The 20,432-nt window shown below is 39.9% G+C and overlaps 1 long non-coding RNA gene and 1 pseudogene across 1 annotated transcript in view; one reads left to right on the top strand and one right to left on the bottom strand.

Annotated features, from left to right (window-relative positions):
- Positions 1 to 20,432, bottom strand: part of LOC102502243 (uncharacterized) — a 64,572-nt gene that overhangs the window by 34,234 nt on the left and 9,906 nt on the right. The gene's annotated exons all lie outside the window — the stretch shown is intronic.
- Positions 18,144 to 18,669, top strand: LOC102501821 (destrin pseudogene; annotated as a pseudogene).

The following is a 20,432-nucleotide window of genomic DNA, read 5'->3' as shown; positions in this document are numbered from 1 at the left end:
ATTTTTAAAATATATTTTTTAATTTCAAGAAAAGCAGTTTTAGCTTTAATAAATCAAAATTTTTTAAATGCTAAGAGAGCTTTGCTTAAAACTTAAAACCAAGAAACTTGTCAGGATTCTGTTCTAATAGTAAGTACATGAACTTATCAGAAGTGCAAGACAAGACAAAAATCCTTAAATCTGGAAAAGAAAGCATAGAAGAAAATCAGTAATGTTTTAGTCAAAAGTTGTAAGATTCTATTCCACCAGTTTAGTCTCATGTACTTAATCTATCTTCTGTTGTGGTCTGATCTTCTGTTTAAATTCTGGAAGATAACATTCAACTCCAGACTTGTCCCTACCATTAAGTTGGCCATTTTCTTAGTTGTTTTTGAACTCTTGTTTCTGTGTGTCTGTCTCTAGTTTTATTCAGAACTTCTTGGAGAGCTGGTTTGGTGTTGGTAAATTCTTTCAGGTTTTGTTTATCTGAGAATGTTGTCTTTTCTTCCCATATGAAGGATAATCTCGCTGGGTACAATATTCTTGTTTGAAATTGCTTTTCCCTTAACACTTTGAATATATTTTCCCATTCTTTCCTTGCTCTCATTATTTCCAATGAGAGGTCTGCTGTTAGCCTGATGGGATATTCTTTGTAGGTAACTTGATATTTCTCTCTTGCCAATCTTAGTATCTTGTCTTTGTCTGTGGTTTTGGTCAATCTAGCTATAATGTGTCTTGGAGAAGATCTTCTTGGGTTGATTCTATTTGGGTCCTTTGTATTTCTTGGGACTGGATCTTTGAATGCCTCCCTAGGTTTGGAAAGTTTTCTTCTAGGATTTCATGGAATAGGTTATCAATCCCCTTATTCATCTCTTCACCTTCTGGGATACCAAGAAGGTATCTACAGTTGCTTTCCATTCTTTTTTCCCCCCATATTTTATTTATTTTTCCCCATATTTATCTGGATGTTTGGATGTTTAATGGTATCTAGTATTTCTCATATATTATTTTCATTTTGGGGAGCTATTTTCTCAGTCTTCATGATGGTATTTTCTAGGCCAGTGAATTCTGTCTTCTACATCTGAGATTTGATCTTCTGTATGGTCTAGTCTGCTTTTAGTACTTTCAAGGGACGTTTTGATTTCCTGTATTATAGTCTTCATCTCTAATAGTTTCATTTGATTCTTTTTTATGGTGGGTATATACTCTTTCAGATCATGTGAGAACTTCCTCACCTCCTGAAACTCATCAGCTCTTTTCCCCCGTGTTTTCTGGAGTTTATTGTCTCTCTTCTCTTGCATCTCTGTTGGCCTTGTCACTATGAATATTCTAACTTCTTTGTCTGGCATTTCCATGAGTTTTATTGTACTGTCTGTGGATGAAGAGGAGTTATTTTTTTTCCCTTGGAGGAGAGGTATTTTCTTGCTTTCTCATATTTCTTGTGCCCCTGCAGTGATTTCTGGTCACCTGAAGGGTTGTACATTTCTTCCTAATTCTTGAACTTCAATCTGAGCGTTCAGAGGCATACAGGAGGAGGTGATTTGCAGTCCCTCTTACGTTCTGTTTTTTATCCTTTGTGCATCAGATTCAGCGAGAATTGAGGAATATTCTGACCTTATTAGTAATCAGATGTTTGGATACTGTTCACTTAGACCTGTCTAGACACTCAGTGCGTGGAAGCTGAACAGCCAAGGGATGAAGGTAAAAGAAAAAGGAAAAGAAAGCAAGATGAGGAAAGAAAAAGAAAAAGGCAATATAAAAAGTTTTATATTTTAATTTTAAAAAACAAAAATGAAAACTGTGAGTGCCATGCAAAAGCAATATTTCACAGATCAAGTTCAGTAGCCATCTCAGAAGGGTCTGGGTTTGTGCCTCTCTTAAATAGGAGTGGGAAAAGGCATGAATTAGCAAGATAAATGAGGGGCTTGAGAGTTCAGAAAATACCTTACCTTAAAAAAATTAAAAGACAACAAGAGACACAGAGAGATGAAGAGAAAGATACAGAGGTTGCCCTACCACTCTATAAGTGAATGTGGAGGAATCTGGATGATGAACATCAGCATAAAATCTTCATTTTTAGTCCCTGAAAGCTATATTTCACAGCTCAAGTTCAGTAGCCATCTCAGAAAGGTCTGGGTTTGTGCCTCTCCTACATAGAAGAGGGGAAAGGCACAAATTAGCAAGATAAAGGAGGGATTTGAGAGCTCAGAAAATACCTTTTAAAAAATTAAAAGACACAGGGAGACACAGAGAGAGACAGAGAGACAGAGAGAAGGATACAGAGGTTGCCCTATCACTCTATAAATGAATCTGGAGGGTCTCAGCAGAAAATCTTCATTTTCAGTTGAAAACAATATTTCAAAGCTCAAATTCAGTAGCCATTTCAGAAGGGTCTGGGAGAAGCGCTCCAATGGAGCCCTGATGCCATGATCCATGCCACCACCCCTCCCCCCCGTCGCAGCCGGTCCTGTATCATGGGCACATGCTTGCCCATTGTACTCAGGGAGGTCTCTGGGCACAAACCTGAAACCTTCCCATGTGTGCCAGCCTCATAGGTGTTGTGTTCTACCACTGTGCCACCATTCAGCTCTTGTATTTTTTTTTTAATCTATTATTGCCAGAGGGTGTGTGTGCTTTCCAGAGAAGGAGAAAGAGAAAGAGAAAGAGAAAGAGAAAGAGAAAGAGAAAGAGAAAGAGAAAGAGAAAGAGAAAGATATGTATTATTCTTGTTGTGGTTATTTTCCCTTTCATGAACCTTAACTATGCCTCAGCTACTAGAGTAGTCAAATTCTGCTCAAGCACATGAAGTCTGCACATGAATTCCATGGGATTAGTCTGAATAAAAATGGCCCATAAGAAGAGTTCATGTAGGCATAGGTAATTGTAATGAGTCAGGAGTGAGACCTATCCACTTGTAGGAAGATAGGGCAGGGACCTCCAAGCAAGAGTCACTATGGTAAAAAATGGACGCACATACATAATTAAGGTATAGACATATAAGATAGAGCCAATTTATAAGATGGAGTCTCCAGTCAAGATTGAATAGAAATCATTCACTACTCTTACTGGAAATCAATTATTAGCTCCCACTGCTTGTTCACACAGAGAACTGCTTACAGTCAGAACTGCTTACAGATTGCTTGAGATAATGACAGCTAAAACTAATATGTTCCATATCATAACTATAGTCCAAATAAAGAGTGTAGTCTCTCTTGGTCTGGAGATCAAGAGAACAAAGGACCCTGAGCAATAACTTGCCACAAGCTAACTTTTGGAAATGGGAACATGACATGAAGCCTTGCACCTGTGAGATAAGAAGGTCTAAATGAGATTACATTTTAGAAGCACAAGGAAAAAACAAATCAAAGAACAAAGCTTTTTCTTAGACTTAGAGAAAACATAATAAAAACTAGAAACTTTAGGGGTCACAGACCTCAGACGAAGATCTACTGAATGTCAATTTACTGAGGTCTGAATGTCTAAAGTCTTGTGTTTTGTGAGTTCACTCCCAAATAGGAGAAGGATGACATGAATCACCTGACATGTAACTCCCAATGAGGGACATGCAGACACAAGTTCCTCCTTACTGGGATAAAAACCCTTCAACCTCTCCTTGCTTGGGAGCTGTTTCCTCACTCCTCTCTTAATAACTCTGCTTTGCTGTCCCCTTTCTGTGTTCACATCTCTTAATTCTTCATGAACATGAGACTAAGAACCTGGTCACCTCATGGTCTTGAATCTGGCACTAGTGTTGAGTCTGACCACTCCAACTTCTTGCATCAGAATCACTGCAGGAGTGTTGTTGGCTAGCCAAAAGTCAATGGGAGGGACCAGCAGATGGCATAATGGTTGTCACGGGACTCCCACACGGCCAACCACAGCTCAAGTCCTGAACCGTAGGCTTGAAACTCACACGCGGTATGTGTGCATGCGTGCCCAAAATCCCAAGAGGAGAATGGAGGAGAAAGAATTGTAGTGTGGCCAGCCCCTCTGGGGGCTGGGGTGGTTTCTCACTTTCTGTCTCTATGGCAAGTACATGTGCCCTACAGCAAAAATCTCCTTTAAAATAAAAAAAGTCAACGTGCTGTGAGACCTTCATGAAATGAGGTGTTGGTAAATTACACAAGTGTGGAGAGACGAGCTTACAGAGAGGACACTTTACCTTAAGCAGTGGATTGAGGTGAAATACCAGCGTTCACACAGAAGAGGCACAGTGCGTTTAGGGCATATTGCTCCACGTGGCTTGCTCCGCCACTTACTATCAGATCATCTCTTATTCACAGACCATAAATGAACTGCTTTGAATTCACAATGTGCTGGCTTTTCCTGGGAGGCACATGAACCTGCTTCACTGACTCTTTATTTATAATGTCCTCTAACTATGCCGGGGGTGAAAGTTCAGCCTTTTCCTTCTGTTCTGCAGGTGGTGAGGAGGAGGATTCTGTGAATAAACTGCATATTTACTGGCCAAGGGCAATGATTGCTTAACAACTTCTCAGATGTATCTGGGAGATATTTGCCAATAAACACAAAGTAAACTGAAGCCTAGAATAAAGTCAAAAAATATTTTCTAACGGCAAGCATGAGGATTTTTAGTCAGTTAGCAGTAGTGACTGAACTACTTTGTCCTCCACAGTGCTATAAGCTTTCTTTTCTTTTCTTTTCTTTTTTTTTTTTTTTTTTTTTTTTTTTTTTTTTTTTTGGAGAGTTTTTTCGCTATAGGGCGCGTGCACTCGCCAGACAGACAGAGAGAGAAAGAGAGACAGAAAGCGAGAAATCGCCCCCCAGGGGGGATGGTCACACCGCAATCCCTTCTCCTCCATTCTCCTCTCAGGATCTTGGGCACACATGCACACTCACCCGGCATGAGTTTTAAGCCACCGGGTCCGGGACGCGAACCGCGGTCGACTACGTGGGAGTCCAGCGACATAGCCATTACGCTAACTGCTGGTTCCCTAGGCTTTATTTTCTCACCCATACATGATATTTTGACACTCCTATGTTCCAAAACCTTTGTTTTCAAACCTCTTTAAAAATGTTATTATTTTTTTAGAGAGATTTTTGCTATAGGGCGGTGTATGCTTGCCAGAGAGACAGAAAGCAAGAAATCACCCCCCACCCCCACCCTCTGCCAGGGGAATGGCCACACTGCAATCCCTTCTCTTCCATTCTCCTCGCAGGATTTTGGGCACGCACGCACACATTCCCGGTATTAGTTTTAAGTTGCCAGGTCTGAAACTCAAACCACGGTCAGCTATGTGGAAGTCCAGAGACATAACCAGGGCCTTCTTAATGTTCGCGACAAAGCTGGGATGTCCTTGATAATCTTCTCAATTTCTTTGCAGATTAGTCTCTCTCCAAATGTTTTCCTTCTTGTATTAATTTTGGCTGTTTATGTTTTTTTTTTTTTAGAAATGTATCTCTTTTATGTATGTAGTTTGTCAAATAGTTGCTCATTTTATTCTTTTTAAAAATTAATTATCTCGTGGGAGTCCAGCATCTTAACCTCCACACCATCTGCCAGCCACTTAATTATTATTTTTAAATTTTGTTCTAGGCAGGTGCACTCACCAGAAAGAGAGAGAGTGAGAAAGCAAGCTGCCAGGTCCAGGACTCGAACTATGGTCGACCATGTAGGAGTCCAGTGCTCTCTTATTAGTATTTTAAACTGTTGGTTTGTGATTCTTTTCCTCTTTTTATTCTGTGGTCTAATTGTTTCTTGTCTGCTATTTTCTTGATTAACATTGCCAATTCTTTAAGAAAAAAAGAGACAAATTTAGTTTCCTTGATGCTCTCTGTTATGTAATTGTTGATGTTCTGTGTAATTCTGCCTTTGTTTCTATTGGTTTCTTTTTTCTGGTTTCTTTGGGTATGATCTGTTACTTGTTTTCTGGTTTCTTAAGTTCATTCCTTTTCAGTACATGGTTTATGCTTGTTTGTTTGTTTCCCTGTGATTCTGCCTGGAAACATCTTCCCCCAGACAGCTCCACAAATCTTACTCCCCTCCTTCCAGACATCATTAAATGACACTTTCTCAGCTCTGCTTTCCTGCCCACTCGATCTGCCCACTCGATTTAAACTTGCAATTTGTCCTCTTTTTCCATGTCCCTCTGCTGCTTTATTTTTTTCCTATAGCATTTAATACCATTAAGGTTATCATTTTACTTATTATTTGTGGTTTATTTCCTGCCTTTAGAATGTAAGTTTTAAAATTTTTAGTAAATCTGGGGGCCAGCAGTGGCGTGATGGTTAAAGGCGCTGGACTCCCACATGGCTGACCATGGTTTGAGTCCTGGACTTGGTGGCTCACTTTCTCAGTTTCCCTTTCTCTCTCTCTTTGTCTATCTGGACAAATTTAAAAATCATAATAACAAATGGGATTGAATAAATAAATAATTCTTTTAAAAAATTTTAGTAAATTTATAGTCCCAGGAACTTGCAAGGTTAAGGGAAGACGAATGAGATGTAGTGAGACTCTGAATTAAAAAAATAAAAAAGAAAGAAAACATGTTATGGGCCAGTGGGTGGTGTGATGGTTAAGTGTCTGGATCCCCACATGGTCAACTCCGTGGTTCAAGTCCCAGACCTAGCAGCTTGAAAATTATGTCAGGAGCATGTGTGTGTGCATACTCAAAATTTCAAAAGGAGAATGGAAAAGAAGGAATTGTAGTGTGGCCATGTTCTCTAGTGGCTGATTTCTCCCCTTCCTTCTATCTCCAGGAAGTGCACAAGCCCGATGGCAAAAATTAAATAAAAAAAAAAAAAAAAAAAAGCGCTTCAAAAATGCTCGTTGACTCATCTATTTCTCTAGGGTATTTTGTCAGTTGATAGTCTATATATTTTGGAGCTATTGTTGCTAAATATAATATGTTTATGATCATTTTACCATTTTTAAAAAGATTTACTTAATTTTATGTGCTATTATTATTATTATTATTAAAATTTGACCAGAGAGAGACATAGCGAGAAAGGGAAAGTGAAAGCAAGCCTCCAGGTCTGGGATTCGAACCATGGTTGGCCATATGGGAGTACAGCACCTTAACCACTACACTATGGTTCTCTAATCTGATTTTTAAAATTGTCTTTATGGTATTGTACCCTGAAACCTTTTTTTTTTTAATATTAAAATTGCTGTCCCATGACCAAATCTTGGTTCTGGTAGTTTGACAGACAAGTCAGGTGCATGCATGCTCCAAATCCTGACAGGATAAAGAAATGGAAGAGAAGGGACTGTGGCATGGCCATTCTGGTGGGTATGGGGGGTGTTTTCATCCTTTCTCTCTCTCTTTCTCTCTGGGACCTCATGTACTCTCTAGCAATTAAAAAAAATGCTGTCTTGATTATCTTTTAATTCCCATGCCTTAATTATTTCCCCATCTCTTTCTGTTTTACTTGTACATAGCCTTTTTTTTTTCCCCCAGAGAGATTTTTGCTATAAAGCGTGTGCATTCACCAGAGAGACAGGGGCCATAGCCAGGCAGCAATCTCTTCTCCTCTATTCTCCTTTTGGGATTTCGGGCATGCCTGCACATGTGCCCAATGTGAGTTTTAAGCCTCTGGGTCTGGGACTTGAACTGTGGTTGGCTATGTGGGAGTCCAGTGACATAACTATTGCGCCATCTGCTGGCCCTGTGTCCCTATCATTTTAAAGTATGTTTCTCATAATTTATACAATACCGAATCTGATTAATTAAAAAAGACTCTAGGGTCAGCCAGGTGGCATGGTGGTTAAGATGGCTAGATCCCACATGGTCGACTTGTGGTTAGAGTCTTGGCCTAGTGACTTGAAAAACATGCCAGGTACATGTGTGTGTGTGCCCAGAATCCTGGGAGGAGACGGAAAGAACTGTGGTATAGTCATCCTCCCTGGAGGTGCTTTCTCACTTTCTCTCTCTCTCTCTTTCTCCCCATCCAGTGAACGCAAGTGCTCTATAGCAAACTAAAAATAAACAACCAAATCAAAATAGATAAAAAAGGACTCTGAAAATCTTTTCTAATTGATGAGTGCAACATTTGCTTATTTCTTTTTTGCCTTATTTTATATTTTCTATACTTTGATTTGTTGTAAAAATCTCTCCTTTCTAGCCTTCCACAGAGTAGGTTGAATTAAGATCTTTAATTCTATTTATTTTTCCTTATTACTTTCTTAAGTGGATGAACATGTTTATCTTCTCAACACATTAGACAAGTATAATAGCACATCTTTTGTCTCTAACCCACCCTGATTCCCCTTCCCAGCAGGCTGGTCTTACCTAACATTAGTTCCAGATGGCAATTATCTGGAGAAAGAAGACTATCCTCCCCCCAGCACCAGATCACAGCCATGGTCTCTTTCCCCATGGAGGGGAGAAGAGAAGCACTCTCATTGTATTTCCCTCATAGCATGTATTACCATCAAACATACTATACATTTTAACTTGTTTATTTATTATCTGTAATTCCCTGTTAGAATGTAGGCTCTTTTGGGGCCAGCAGGTGGCCTGGTGGTTAAGGCACTGGACTCCCACATGGCCAACCATGATTTGAGTCCTGGACCTTGTGGCTTCAAAATTAAATCAGGCTGTGTACATGCATGTCCATAATCCTAAGATGAGAATGGAGGCGAAGGAATTGTGGCATGGCTATCATCCCCCGCGGGGGGTGGGGTGTGTGTGTGTGTGTCATTTCTTACTTTCCCTCTCATTGTGTCTGTCTCTCTCTAATGAGCACACACACCCTAAGGCAAAAACCCCCTGGGGGGTGATTTCTCCCTTTCTGCCCATTTCTCTCTGTCTCTCCAGTGAGCATACATGCCCTATAGCAAAAATCTCTCTTGAAAAAAAAAAGGAAAAAAAAAACCTTTTTATTAACCATGTCAGGAAATTTAAATACTGACAATATCTTTTATGATGCTAAGGATTGCATATATATGTATATATATATATATATATATATATATATAAACACACACACACACACACACACACATATATATATATATATATGATAATATTATTGTGGTTATGTTTTTTAAAACATAATTATATTTTGAAACAGTTCAGATGGATTGCTATGCTGCCTGTGATGTGTTTCAAAACAGTTAAGTGGGAGAGTGGGTGGTGGTTTAGATGAGGAAGAGTGGCCATGAATTGGTAATTGCTGAATCTGGGGGATGAGTGCGTGGAGGTTCAGTATACTATTCCCTCTCCTATTGGATATGTGTAAAATCCGCTATAATAAACTTTTCAAAAGTTCTTTATAATTATTGACTTGGAGATCTAAAAAAAAGTGAGAAAAAAAACTGCAAAAGCTGTTTATGAGACGATTAGACGAATTACTGTCATAGCCTGATAGGGAGACAGGCAAGTAAACATGTACTTAGATACAATGTAACTAGGCCAGCAGCTGTGGAGGATAAGGTGGATGAATCCCAACCATAGTTCAAGTCCCAGACTCGGTGGCTAGAAAATCATGCTGGACGTGTGGGTATGCCCAAAATCCTGAGAGAAGAAGGGATTATGACGTGGAAAAAATCATGCTGAACTCCCATGTAGTTGACTGTGGTTCTTGTCCTGGACCTGGTGGCTTAAAACTCATGCTGGGTATGTACGTGTGTGTGTGCCCAAAATTCCAAGAGGAGAAGGGATTGCGGTGTGGTGATTTCTCACTTTCTGTCTGTTGCTCTTTCCAAAAAACCCAACTTTTGGTTTTATTGATTTTTCTCTGGAATTTCTATTTTTTAATTCATCCTTTCTGCACTAATCATTTCCTTTTTCGCTTGCTTTGGGCTTCGTTTACTCTTATTATTTCCTACGTCCAAAGGTGAAAGCATAGAATATTCATTTTCTCCCTTTTAACAGGTGTTCACAGCTATAAATTTTCCTCTAAGTATATTTGCTAGCTCAAATTTATGTTTTCATTTTTATTTATTTTGAAGTATTTTCTTTCCTTTTTTTTTTTTTTTTGCTACAAGGTACACGAGCTCACCAGAGACAGTGACAGAGAGAGGGAGGGAAAGTGAGAAGGCATCCTCCCCAGAGGGGAGGATGGCCACGCTAGAAATCCTTCTCCATTTTCCTCTCAGGATGTTGGGCACACATGCACATGCACCTGGTGTGTTTTTCAAGGTGCTGGCTCTGGTACTGAAACCATGCAGTTGGCCATTAGCCAGCACACATTAGGCACCACATGCTGGCTAGCCTATTTTGAAGTATTTTTTAATTTGCCTGTGACGATTCTTACTGAAAGTAATGCTGCAATTTCCAAATGCAAAACACACATATCTTGCTTGCACTCGATGCAGCATTTGGCACTGTGATTACTCCCTACTTAAACTTCTATGTTCTGGGTCAGTCTGTGGCATGGTGGTTAAGGTGGCTGGATCCCACATGACTGGCTGCACAGTTTGAGTCCCAGATCCAGCAAATTGAAAAACATGCTGGCAAGTGTGCATGTGTGCCCAAAACTCGAGAGAAGAATTGAAGAAGGGTTTGTGGTGTGGCCAACCCTCATAGGGGGTACTTTTTTACTTTCCTCTCTCTTATCTCTGTCTGTCTCTGACAAGTGCACACATGCTTTAATAAAACAAATTCTGTATTTTCCAAAGCTTAAAAAAGAATTAAGCTGCTTTCTTTCTAGCTGTTTCTTCCTTTCCAGTACTTTTCATGGATGCTTCTGCTTTCACTTATCCACTGAATGTTAGTGTTCTCCCTCATTCCTCTGCAAGGCATAAAGAGACCAAGTCCTCAGGAATCAGGAGAAACTAAAGTGTCCACCTCAGCTTTGGTCTGCTGTGAAAGGCATTGGTCATGATCCAGTCAGACATGAGGCTTGGCACAGGGGAATGCCCACAGAGCCAGGGCTCAGGGGACCTGGTTCTAGGCCCAGCTGGGCCTCTAACCTTTAGTGAGAAAGCACAGGGGTTCCAGTGCTGCATCTGTGAAAGGAGGAGAAGGACTAGTTGAGCATGGCAGGTGTGAGGCAGAGTTATGAGGAGACCAAAAGAATGAGGGGGGAGTGGAGCTAGAAATAGAAACTGAACTTCAAGAGTAATAGGGATCTATGAGAGCTATAATTCACATTTGTGATGACATCTTCGGGGTCTCTTCTGGCCCCTTCTAATCTCTTTATCTACCCTGGTCATTTTAGCTTAGTCACAGTCCAAAACTACCCGGTGGTTTTACGCCTCCATCTCCTTTCGTAAGTGAAGAGCAGAACACAGCCAGGCACGGTCTACAGCCATAAGTTGCAAGTACAAAAATTTGGCAGTTTTCATGTAGAGTCTTTTAGCTATTTGAGTTTGCAAATTTTTAAAAAATTTCCTAGCAGATTGTCTCTTGTTCCCAAATTCATCTGGAGAGTCACGATTGGGTACTGATGGTCATTTATAGGAAGAGCCAGGATTCTGTTTCTTATATATGCTTGCACAGCAGCTGGGGAGCCAGACAATACAAACATTATTATCAAACGTACATTAAAAACTGCAAAGTGCACTATGAAGAAGAAGTGTAGGGTTTTTATATAATTTAAACTGGGAGAGAGTCAGAAAAAGCCTCTTTAATGAAATGCCACTTATTATTACTATTATTATTTGTGCCATAGGGCACGTGTGCTCGTGGGACAGAGGCAGTGAAAGGGAAAGTGAGAAATGAACCTCTGGGGAGGACAGCCATGGGGCAATCCCTTCTCCTCCACTCTCCTCTCAGGACCCTGAGCATGTATGCACATGTGCCTGGCATGAGTTCCAAGCTGCCAGGTCTGGGATTGGAAATGCCTTAAGCCATGGGACCAGCAGTTAGCGTAATGGCTGTGTCGCTGGACTCCCATGTAGCTGACTGCAGTTCGAGTCCTGGACCTGGTAGCTTAAACTCATGCTGGGCACATGTGCGTGCATATCCAAGATCCTGAGAGGAGAAGGGAGAAGGGATTACAATGTGGCCATCCCCCCTGGGGGGTGATTTCTCACTTTCTGTCTCTCTCTGTCTTTCTGGCAAGTGCACACGCCCTATAGCAAAAACCTCTCAAAAAAGAAAAAAAAAAAAGCCTTAAGCCATGTGGGAGTTCAGCACCTCAACCACTATGCCACCTGGTGGGCCCAATGAAGTGTCATTTAAGCTGAAGACAGGTTGAAGCCAGCCAGCTAAAAAGCAGGGGAGGGTGCATTCTAGGAAGGGAGAACCAGATGCCTTCTAGAGTTCAGGAACAGAGCAAAGGGAAGACTATAATAATATTTATTAATATGGGGAGATGCTGGAAAAGCAGAATTAAGGAGAAAGATTAGTTTTCAGAAAGATTTACTTTTGAACATTATTACATTGTGATGCCCATTAGAATTTTTTTTTTTTTTGAGACATCCTTGCTATAGAGTGTGTGCACTTGCCAGAAAAACAGAAAGTAGAAATAGCTCCCCCTCCAGGGGGGAATGGCCACACCACAATCCCTTCTCCTCCATTCTCCTCTTGGGTCTTGGGCATATTTACACACGCGCCTGGCATGAGTTTCAAACCACCAGGTCCGGGACTTAAACCATGATTGGCCACATGGGAGTCCAGTGCCTTAACTACCACGCCACCTGCTGGCCTTGCCCATGAGATATTCTCAAGATGTCATCCACCGGAAAAAGTTATAATATGTGAATTCAGTAAAGTGTCAGGATACATAGTCAACTCACGATAAATCAGTAGCATTTCTGTATACCAATAGCAAACTCTCTGAAAAAGAAATCAAGAAAGCAATCTGACTCACAATAGCTACAAACAAAATCAAACCTAGGAATAAATTTAACCAAGGAGGTGAAGGATTGCTACAATGAAAATGATAATACACTGATGAAAAAAATTGAAGACGATAGAGGTTAAGGCAGTTGGATCCCACATGGTCGACTATTTGGTTCGAGGCCCAGACCCAGCAGCTTAAGAAATATGCTGGGCATGTGTGCATGCATATCCAAAATCCCAAGAGGAGCATGGAGTAGAAGGAATTGTGGCGTGGTGATCCCTCCTGAGGGGGTTGATTTCTCACTTTCTCTCTTTATATTTCTCTCTAGCTAGAGCAAGTGCCTAATAGCAAATTCTAAACTAAACTAAAATGAAATAAAAAGCCAAAGAGGACACAAATAAATGGAAACACATCCTGTGTGCATTAATTGGAAGAATGAAGATTGTTAAAAATGGCCATACTACCCAAAACAATCTACACATTCATGGCAATCCTTATCAAAATGCCAATGACATTCTTCACATAAATCGAAAGAAAAAAAAAAAAAACTCTGAAATTTATATGGAACCACAAAAGACTCTCAATAGCCAAAACAATCTTGATGAAACAAAGAAACAAAAACCCCAAAAACAAAGCTGGAAGCACCAAACCATGTGACTTCAAATATGCTATGAGAGGGCCAGCAGGTGGCATGGAGGATAAAATGGCTGGATCTCACCTGGCCAACAGTGCAGTTCAAGAACTAGACCTGGTGGACTGAAAATCATGGTCTCTCTCTCTGTGTGTGTGTGTGTGTGTGTGTGTGTGTGTGTGTTAAGTCCTGAAAGAAGAGTGGAGGAGAAGGGACTGGAGAGTGGTCTTCCTCCCTGGGGAGTGATCCCTCGCTTTCCTTCCCTGTCTCTTTCTTTCTGGCAAGTGTTAGCACCCTATAGCAAACTAGCTTTCTCACTACCCCCCACCCCCAAAACAACAACAACAAATACACTATTGGGTCTTCAAAAAGTTCATAGAAAACAGGTATTATGAAAAAACTATGCATGACTTTAAAATGCTTGTTTTGTGCAAAAATAAAATTATATTTAATTCAAATTTTTCATGAACATTTTGAAACCCCATCACACAAAGCCATAGTAACCAAAACAGAATTATATTGTCATAAGACAAATATACCACACAGAACAATGGAACACATAGAACAGTGGAACAGACTAGAGAATCCAGAAGTAAATTCACATGTAGGCAGCCAACTCTATTTTTGCCCAAAGTACTGAAAAAATACATTGTGGAAAGGACCATCTCTTCAGTAAATAGTGCTGGGAAAATGGTATCCTCTATTTCATACCATGTTCAAAAATTAACTCAAATGAATTGAAGACTTAAATGTAAAACCTGAAGCTATAAAACTACAAGAAGAAGAGGATGGTGGTGGCAGACAGTGATAAAACAGCCTCTGTGAAGCTGACTCTTATGGAAGGGTTCTGGGTTCATGTCTGGAGAACTGTCTCTGAGGACATCTTGCATGTGTTTGCCCATGATCCAGGACTGGCTGAGGCTGGGCTTGGATCACAGAATCAAGACTCTGTTGATAGCACTGTCTCTCTCACGCAGGAGAAATAATAATGATAATTCTTAAAAGCTTAAAAAAGTTCTAAAACTACTAGGAGAATTAGACCTGGTGGACTGAAAATCATGCTGAGTGTGTGTGTGTCCTAGATCCTGAAAGAAGAGTGGAGAAGGGATTGGAGAGTGGCCTGACAACAGGTGGCATAATGGATAAGTTTCCAGGTCTGGGACTTGAACCACATAGTTAGCCATGTGGGATCCAGCTGACTAAACCACTGTGCCACTGGCTGGCCTGCAAAATGCTCCATGATATTGGTCTGAGTTAGTTGTGTTTTTAAAAAAATTTTTAAAATAAGAATTAAAAAATACAGGTAACAAAGCAAAAAACAGAGAAATGGAATTACATCAAACTAAAGATCTTTCTTTTTTAAAATGTTGTTAAGAGATCAGCAGTTACCGTAATGGATATGTCGCTGAACTGCCATGTAGTCGACCACGGTTCAAGTCCCAGACCTGGTGGCTTAAACTCACGCTGGGCGCATGTGCGTGCATGCCCAAGATCCAGACAGGAGAAGGGAGTAGAAGGGATTGTGGCGTGGCTATCCTCCGTGGGGCGGGGGGGGGTTCTCGCTTTCTGTCTCTCTGTCTCTCTCTGTCTTTCTGGTGAGCACACCCACCCTAAAGCAAAAACCTCTCCAAAAAAAAAAAAAAATGTTGCTATAAAGTATGTACATTTGCTGGAGAGAGAGAGAGATAGGGAAAGTAAAAAAAAAAAAAAAACCCAAGGGGGATGGCCACACCACAATCCCATTTTCTCCATTCTCCTCTTGGAATTTTGGACATGCACACACTTGCATCTGGCATATTTTTTAAAGTTTCCAGGTCTGGGACTCAAATCACATAGTTAGCCATGTGGGATCCAGCTGACTAAACCACTGTGTCACTGGCTGGCCCACAAACTAAAAAGGAACAAAGGAAAGGAAATCAAGAGTGAAGAGACAACCTACAGAATGGAGAAAATATTTACAAACTATACGTCTGATAAGGGATTCATATCTAAAACCCATAAGGAACTCAGACAACTCAATAGCAAAACAAACAAACAAACAAACAGAACAAATAATCTGATTAAAAAGTGGGAAAGGGCCAGCAGGTGGCATAATGGATAAGGTGCTGGACTTCCACTTGGTCGAGCATTGTTTGAGTACTGAAATTGGTGTTTGAAAATCATGCCAGGTAAATGTGCATGCATGCCCAAAATCCTGAGAGGAGAAGGGATTGCAACATGGCCATCCCTCGAGGGGGTGATTTCTTACTTTCTTTCTCTGTATCTCTCTCCAGTGAGTGCATGCACCCTATGGCAAAAACCTAAACAACAACAACAAAAAAGTGTGCAGAAAGCCCAAATACACATCTTGAAAGAAAAACATACCAATGGGCAACAAGTACATGAAGAATATTCAACATTACTAATCATTAGAAAGATGCAAATTAAAACCACAGTGAGATATCACCTCACTTTAGTTAAAATACCCATTATCATAAAAGACAAAAAAAAATGTTGTTGAGGATTTGGAGAAAGAAGAACTCTCATATACTGTTGGTGGGAGTGAAAATTAGTACTATGGAAAAAAAATATAGAAGTTCTTCAAAAAATTAAAAATAGACTACCACATAATCTAGCAATCTCACTACTCAAAAGAAATAAGTCAGGGTATTAAACAAATATATGCACTCCTGTGTCTATTGCAGCACTCTTCACAATAGCCAAGAAACAGAATCAACCCAAATGTTCTTCAATGGCTGAATGTATAAAGAAGATGTGGCATATCTATTCATAAAGGAATACTATTTAGCCATAAAAAGAATGAAATCTTGCCATTTGAGGCAATGTGGATAAACCTAGAGAACATTGGGTTAAGTTAAGTGAGTCGAGCACAGACAAACATGTGATATCATTCTTATGAATAATCTGAAAAAATTAAACTCGTATAAATAGAGAGTATAATAGTGGTTACCAGAGGCTGGGGAGAGAAAGAGAGAGAAAGAATGGGAAGAAATTAGTTACCAGGTACAGGATCATAGTGAAGAGAAATAAGTTCTGGAGTGCGGTTGCGCAGAAGAGTGACTATTGCTAACAATATTGTATCACATGCTTCAAAATAGCTAGACGAATTTTGAACATTTGAAGAATGTTCTTACCACAAAGAAATGATTAATATTTGAGATGATGAATATTCTACATATCCTGATTTAATTATTACACAAAGAATAGATGTATCAAACATCATACTAAAACCTTATGAACATGTACAATTGCTATGTGTCAAATATAAATAATTTTTTTTTAAATAGAAGGACCTATCAATAGGTGCTTATATATATGAGTCTGAATCTCAGCAAGTAGATTAGTGTGGGGGACAGGTGGTGATGCAACAGTAACGTAACTAGACCCAGACGGGAAGTTTTCATCCCAGGACCTCCTTGAGCATTCTATTTGCACGCACGCCTATGGTCTGAGCTAGCTGAGACTGAGAGTGGATTATGACATAAAAATCTTGTTGGTTGTGCCTGTCTCTTTTTTCTACCCTTCCCCATCTCTCTTCCTCTCTCATGGAAGAAACAACTAAATTAAAAAATAATTTTTTAAAAGAGAAATAGATTTAGGCTAATTAGTCAAATTATAATTTGCTTATATTTCAATTAAACATACTAAGATTATAGTAACTTAAAAAAAATCACTAGTGACTCTTGAGAAAGTAATCACCAAATTTTGTGATTACTCTAACCAAGGGAAAAATATCCAAGAGTGTATTTAATTTAGCCTGTTTTCCTTAAAAATACAACAAAGTTAATACTGGTGATTAACAGTCACTAAGCCCCCAGGAGTCCCAGCTGGCTGCCATAGTAGCTGTTTCAGATCTGAAGAGGAAAAGTGTCTGTCTGCTTAAAAATGAAGTGATTAATGATGTGGGAAAATACTTTCCCTTTATTTAGTTCTCAACATGATGGCTTTTATTGCAAAAGATAAGAGCGTTACAGTTCAATATGAACACTAAGGGGAAACCATGTGAGTTGATATATCTATGTAGTATGATAAGTGGATTGCTGCAGAAATCAAGATGGCGCCTTAAAACATCTAGAGAGTTCTCAATGTAAAACTTCTAGAAAATGATCATATCCATGAGAAACTTCAGGCATCTCAAAAAATACTAAAAATTAGAAAACTGGGGGCTGGCAGGTGGCATGATGGTTGGGGCACTGGACTCTCACATGGCTGACTGCAGTTCGAATCTTGGACCTGGAAGCTTTCTCTCTCTCTCTCTCTCTTTTTCTCTCTCTCGTCCAATTACAAAGTAATAATAATAAATAAACTCAATAAAATGATTCTTTAAAAATAAAAAGGAAACTGAGGTTATTGCAAGGGGATGTGGCTGGACAAGACTTCCTAGTAACGAAGTAATGGTGGGAATATTTTTTTGAGGAGAAGGCAGGGAAATATTGAAGCTAACAACATTGGAGATGAGACTTGACCTCTTGGCCTACATCTTTCATCAAGTTACTTCAAATCCATCCTTGATATCAGTTGAAATTCAAGGAAGACTAACCCAACCTTTCAAGGAAGACCAACCCACTTTTGCTCCCTTTTATCCCAACCAGTTCAGATCCTCAAAATAGGCTCTCATGGACCCCAGTGCTTTCAGGTAATAGCATTCTAATGAAATCATGATGTATAGGACTAGGGATCAGGGTCCATAGTACGGGTAATAAAAGTATAACCTAGTTTATACTTCGAGATCTCACTCAGACTCCGTCTCTCAGTCCCACTTGCGAGAGGAGGACGCTCCGCAGATTTTGTGACTGTCGGCTCCCTTCCCCATGTCCCTGCCACAGCCGCCAGGAAGATGGCCCTAGGAGTGCAAGTTGCTGATGAAGTATGTCATATTTTTTTATGAAATGAAAGTTAGGAAATGCTCCACACCAAAAGAAATCAAGAAAAGAAAGGAGGTTGTCATTTTTTTTTTTTGTCTCAGTGCAGACAAAGAGTGTATCATTGTAGAAGAAGGCAAGGAGATCTTGGTTGGAGATGTTGGTGTAACCGTCATCGATCGATTCAAGCATTTTGTGGGAATGCTTCCTGAAAAAGACTGCTGCTATGCTTCGTATGATGCAAGCTTTGAAACCAAGGAATCCAGAAAAGAAGAGTTGATTTGTGTGTGTGTGTGTGTGTGTGTGTGTGTGTGTGTGTACCAGAACTAGCACCTCTGGAAAGTAAAATGATCTACACGAGCTCTAAGGATGCAATCAAAAAGAAATTTCAAGGCATAAAACATAAATGTCAAGCAAATGGGCCAGAAGACCTCAATAGGGCTTGTATCGCTGAAAAGCTAGGTGGATCCCTAACTAGCTTTTGAAGGATGCCCAGTGTAGCTTCATCATTCAGTGCCACAAATCTAAAGCTTCTGTCTTTAAAATGATCTTCTCGCTATGTAAGTAAAGCAAGTATTATTTAGGCCAGGGTCTCACTGAGGGGAACTGTCTTGTCACCCTTTAGACTTATCTACATATTCTATAAACACATGCAAATTACCCTAAATAAATCTAAAGTCAAAAGTTTAAAAAAAAAAAAAAAGATACCACTCAAACAGTGGTAAAAACAATTTCAGTCAATTTGGGTTCCCAACAGATTCTATAGTTGTTCAGGACTAAGCCTTTATAATTGCAGAGAGGAAGAGGAAGAAAGGAAGGTGTTGGGTGCTCTCCTTGTCTTTAGTGTCCTCTGTCCATGAAGTTGTCTGTTAACATAATTTTTTTTTTTGAGAGGTTTTTGCTATAGGGTACATGCACTCACCAGAAAGACAGAGAGAGACAGAGAGACAGAGAGACAGAAAGTGAGAAATCAGCCCCCGGGGGAATGGCCACGATGCAATCCCTTCTCCATTCTCCTCTCAGTATCTTGGGCACACATGCACACATGCCTGGCATGAGTTTAAGCCACCAGGTCCGGGACTCGAACCGCAGTCAACTACATGGGAGTTCAGTGACATAGCCATTACACTAACTGATGGTCTCCTGTTAACATAATTTAAAGCCCTCTTTGGTTCTGCTTTGTTAAGCACATAGGCTATTGGACGACGACAACAACAAGAGAGATCTTTGGAAAAGTCTTCTGTCCAGCCAGTGCCTCTTCTGAGGCAGTGAACACAGTGTCACTATTTAAATAGGGAGAGCACCAGGAGAGGAAAAAATGGTTAATAGTTTTAAAATAGTATAATGGTTCAAACATAAATTTATTTTGCCTGGGAATGCACAGTTAAAGTCACATGAGAAAAATAATTTGCCAGTCTTTACTGGCTCTATCAGTCTAATGTGGAAGCTTAAGCCTTTTTAAAAGAAAAAATAAATGCTCAAAAAAATTATCCAAAAGGTAGAAGCAACCAAATGGTCTAGTGGTAGATTAAATGGAAAAATAAAACATGACATGTGCGTATAATGGAATATTATATAGCCTTAACGAGGAAGGAAATTGTGACACAAAGTACAACATGGGTGTTGTGCTTGCATTTTGAGGACCTAAACTAAAATAAGCCAGTCACGAAAAGGCAAATATCAAACAATTTCATTCATGTGCAGTGCCTAGAGTAAAATCACATTTTGTATGCTGCGACAATGCTCAGTGAATGAATGTAAATTAATTAATTAAAAAAAAAAAGAAAAAGAAAAATCACACTGGGCTTATGTGGGTGTGAGCCCAAGATCCTGGGAAGAGAATGGGAGAGAAGGGATTGCAGCGTGGCCATCCCCCATGGGGGTGATTTCTCACTTTCCCTCTCACTGTCTCTGTTTGTCTCTCTCTCTGGGCAGCACACATACTTTAAGGCAAAAACCTCTTTTAAAAACTGGTTAATGGTGCAGTTAGTAGCATGCAGGTCTGTGAAGCATGAAGCCACAGACTGACAATGGTCTGAGCCCTGATCCTAAAACATACCGGGCACATGTGCCCAGAATCCTGGAGGACTGGAGTCCTGGAGGAAGGGGATCATGGTGTAGCTGTGGTCTGTGGAGGGTGCCTTTTTTTTTTTTTTTTCCTCTCTCTTTTCTACAGTATAATATTTTTTTCCTTTTTAAAAATTATTTTTGGGGGCTTTTTTTTTGTCATTGAAGAGCATGTGTACGTACCACATAGGAGAGAG

The sequence above is a fragment of the Tupaia chinensis genome, unplaced genomic scaffold (genome assembly GCF_000334495.1).
Source record: "Tupaia chinensis unplaced genomic scaffold, TupChi_1.0 Scaffold144262_1, whole genome shotgun sequence".
Taxonomy (NCBI): domain Eukaryota; kingdom Metazoa; phylum Chordata; class Mammalia; order Scandentia; family Tupaiidae; genus Tupaia; species Tupaia belangeri.
This window is presented reverse-complemented; position numbering and strand designations above follow the sequence as displayed.